Source organism: Triticum aestivum, chromosome 7D (genome assembly GCF_018294505.1).
Source record: "Triticum aestivum cultivar Chinese Spring chromosome 7D, IWGSC CS RefSeq v2.1, whole genome shotgun sequence".
In the NCBI taxonomy this organism is placed as follows: Eukaryota; Viridiplantae; Streptophyta; class Magnoliopsida; order Poales; family Poaceae; genus Triticum; species Triticum aestivum.
This window is the reverse complement of record NC_057814.1, coordinates 608,602,736-608,606,602: the sequence shown is the minus strand read 5'-3', so window position 1 is coordinate 608,606,602 and position 3,867 is coordinate 608,602,736. Positions and strand designations below refer to the sequence as shown.

The 3,867-nt window shown below is 48.7% G+C and overlaps 1 long non-coding RNA gene across 1 annotated transcript in view; it reads right to left on the bottom strand.

The window, feature by feature from the left end:
* Positions 1 to 3,297, bottom strand: part of LOC123170947 (uncharacterized) — a 6,900-nt gene extending 3,603 nt beyond the window's left edge. The window contains exons 1-3 of the long non-coding RNA XR_006485261.1: positions 3,094 to 3,297; positions 2,790 to 2,992; positions 2,490 to 2,589 (exon numbers count right to left, since the gene is read on the bottom strand). This is a non-coding gene — a long non-coding RNA (uncharacterized lncRNA). The remainder of the gene's footprint in view (positions 1 to 2,489; positions 2,590 to 2,789; positions 2,993 to 3,093) is intronic.
* Between the last annotated feature and the right edge of the window lie 570 nt (positions 3,298 to 3,867).

The following is a 3,867-nucleotide window of genomic DNA, read 5'->3' as shown; positions in this document are numbered from 1 at the left end:
CCCCCTCACGGACGGCGCCGCCGCCGGCACCTGGAGGGGGGAAACGGGCGCGTCGGGTCTACACGGAGGGGATCTTGCCGTGGGTCTGGCCCGGATGTTGCTCCAAAGTGTTCCTATGGACTGACCTAACACAACCGGGTGGATAGGTCCACTGCTCAAAGCCCGTCCGTGCAAAGTCAAAGGGCTAGATCCCGTGGTCAAACGCTACAGGGTAAGGCGGGACGGGGGCCCTGGGGGGTAGCAATGCCACCCGAGCGTCGCACCGGGCCCTCACACATGCGGGGTGGTGTGGTGGCATGTCCCAAGAGGCGGCACGCGTCTCCGGGGTGTGCCCCTATCCAAGTGACGGCGGCACTGCCTTGCGTGCAGGGGGCACACCGCGGAGCCCCAAGACGGGCGTCTACGCATGCCTGAACACTTTCACATATGCATCGGGACCCGTGCGATGTTTCGGTGACATAGCTACACCCCGAATCCCCCCACCAACTAGAATTCTCTCCATGTCGACCGTTTCCCCCCTTCGTGACACGGCGATAGCGACGTTCGTAACGGGGGGCAATCGATATACAATCAGGGTATGTTTTTTTAGATAAGGCATAATTATCTTATGCAAAAACAAAAACTAAAATAAAGTAAAAATGAGAAAATAAAGTAAAAATAAAAAAATAGTATGCCGACGGCGAGGCCGTCGGCATACCTGTGCACACACGGAGGTGCAGTCCCACGGATCGATGACGTGGCATGGCACACGGATCGATGACGTGGCAGAGGGGCCTATGCCGACGGCTATACCGTAGGCATATATTTGCCATAGGTAGTATAAAGCGAAATTTAAAATAAAACTAAATAAATGTATGCCCACGGCCAGGCCGTCGGCATATCTGTGCACACACAGAGGTGCAGTCCGACGGATCGATGACGTGGCATAGCACACGGATCGATGACGTGGCAGAGGGGTATGGGCCAGGTCTATGCCGACGGCATAGCCGTCGGCATAGGGCTGGCACGGGTATGCCGACGGCCACCGTTACCACCCGTCGGCGTAGGCTAAACGTCGTCAAACGGTCAGCGCTGACGGCAAGGGCTATGCCGACGGCCGCTCCTATGCCGACGGGCCCCGTAGGCGTACCTCGAGCGGTCCCGACGGCCTAGTATATGCCGACGGCATATATGGATTTATGCCGACGGCTTTTCTACGCCTACGGCCTGCCCTTGGCCGTCGGCATAGCTGCATTTATGCCGACGGGTGCCGTCGGCAAACCAAGTTTTTCTGGTAGTGCGGGGCGGGAGGACGTGGGGGTCTGGCGGGGAGGATGTTGGGGAAGAGGTGGGCGGTGGCCAAACTGCCCGAGGGCGTGGTCGCGGGAGGACCCGGAATTTTAATTATTATTTTTTGGACGGGACGTGTTTGTAAGGATGGTAACCCAATGGCTTGGTGGGTAATTAAAGCATAAAACGTGTTTGGTGTTTTGAAGGGATGTAGACCATCAGATTGCAGGTTTGGATGGATATGATGACTTGGTTCTCCGCCCTCTCGTGCTTTTATAGTGGTAGTAGATGAAAGGAAAGGGAAACGGCCGTATCAGATCGATCCCGTCTTTCTCGTTCTTTCTGTTTCTCCTACGCTGAATGAATGGAAAGGGAAACGGCAGAGAAACTCCATCCTTTTACGCTAATATTACGCTGCTGAAAATACTGACGAAGCTGAAAATGCTGAAGATTTTGACGAAACTGAATTGTGATTGCACGTATAGATTTGGTAAGCCTCTTAAGTAGGAATAGGAGTTTCCTTGTGTTTTCTGTTCGATTAAATAGAAGGAAACAACAGTGGAATAAGGGGAAACAACAGCATGGAGTTAGACGTGGGATGGTGACACGATTATCGGATCTAATCCCGTTTCTCTTGTACTTTCTCTTTTCTGTTGGACTGAATAATAGGAAAGAAACTTCACCGCGCGACCAGAGTCTTCTACCTCTTGCCCCTATCTATTCCCTTGACTGAATTACACTTATTCTGGTGAACAACGATGGAGCGGGGCATGGCCAGTGCATCGCCGGCGGCTGCGACGTCGAGGAAGGATCTGCAGCTTCGGTCTGCTCGGTGGGACCGGTTAAAGACCAGACCGGACCGAGTAAATTTCGGGCTGAAATTTAGAGACCGGACCGGCCAATTTTTTCAACGGGCCAGGACTGATCGGTCCGGTCTAGAACGGGCCACGAGCGGGCCGAAAAGCCCGCTCGCTCCGTCCATCTGAGGTGTGTGTGGTGTTGGCGTGCGTTTGTTCAGGATGTTGTTGATCTTTGCTTTATATATAAAGCGGGGTGAAAGACTTTTTCGATATATCTCTCCTCCGGTCAGTTAAATCAGAAAATTTATACCCCCGCAAAAAAAATCATACAATTTAATTATACATCACATGCACGATTATAGGTAAAAGGTTGATGATTAATTAGTTAGTTCATGAACATAAATTGCACAAGAGTATTACCCGTGTGGGAGGAGTCATGATGTTCTCTACCAAGACCAAGAAGAAAAGCAGCAGCGGATGAACCAATCTAACCCATCGGGTGAAGTTCTGTAACCACCGCCTGCATGCACAGCAACGGCAACATGTTACAATTGATCTTCACCATTGTTAGTTTTTTTTTTGCGACATTTCAGCATTGTTAGTTAACGAGTAATACCCCATGCAATTTTAGCTAAAACAGGGTACAAGGTCAAGGTTAAAGTCTGAAAGAGAGCTAACAAAACGTTACTACTTTTTAGTAGTATGTGGCTATGTGCATACCTTGACAGCAGACAGGAGGAGCAGCTTGAGAAACAGAGACTCGATTTGAACTATTTGACGTGCCGTGACTTCAGATGAGAGAGATATGCAGGAGGATAGATATGTTTTGCTCTGTCAGCATTCTTTCCTTAACCAAAGAATGCATAATTACTTGCGTATTCTCAATCTAACCCATCGGATGAAGTTTTGTCACCACCATATGCCTGCATGCACAGCAAAGATACAATGTTACGTTTCTGCACCACCATTATTAATTGTAGCAAAAACAAGAGGCTGATGAACAATCTCAGCAGTATGCGCGTACCTTGGCGGTAGATTAAGAGAAGCTTCAGAAACAGAAACTTGATTCCAACTGTCTGAGACGTACTCAATCAGCTTCTGCTACTGCTAGTATATTTGTGTGAATTCAGATCAGAGCAGAGGTTAGCGAGATATGCACTAAACGTAGCCTTGTTGTGTGAATTAATGAGGGGTCGATGTGGTTTGCCCTCTTAGTGAAGCTGAAGGTAGCCTTGTTTGTTTGGCAATGAGAATCAGTCCTTCCTTCTCTGCATTAAAGAAGGCACAATTCCTTGCGTGTAATCCCCGTACTCGATGGCTCTCTTTCTTTTCACCAAAGCATGTAGTGATGATGATGTCTGGCAGTGTATGCTAGAATTCTCTACAGATGTACTAAGCAGTAAAGAAGTAGCAGCAGCAAAGTAAAAACACACGCACAACCACACGGCTTTGCTCAAAGCAGATTCAGCAGCAGGTCCCGTTGATGTATAACAGGCCCATTTTTGTCTTTGCTAAAGCAAATATGTTGGAAAAAGCAGAAATCGTTGATTTCTACATGCTCTGACCCAGATCATTGCATGTTTTCTTGAACTAACCAGCATGCATATTGAAGCTCTGACAGTAATTACTATCCAAGAATACATGTTTGGATGCAGAATGACAAGGCAGCGGATCATTGGCAATGCGCCTCAGGGGCATTGAGCTTTAAAGTTTCCAGCATCTACAGACATCTATCAGTGTAAACTTATGTCTTGCCAGTGCTCAAATGGATATGGAACACATGCTGCCAATTGAAGCA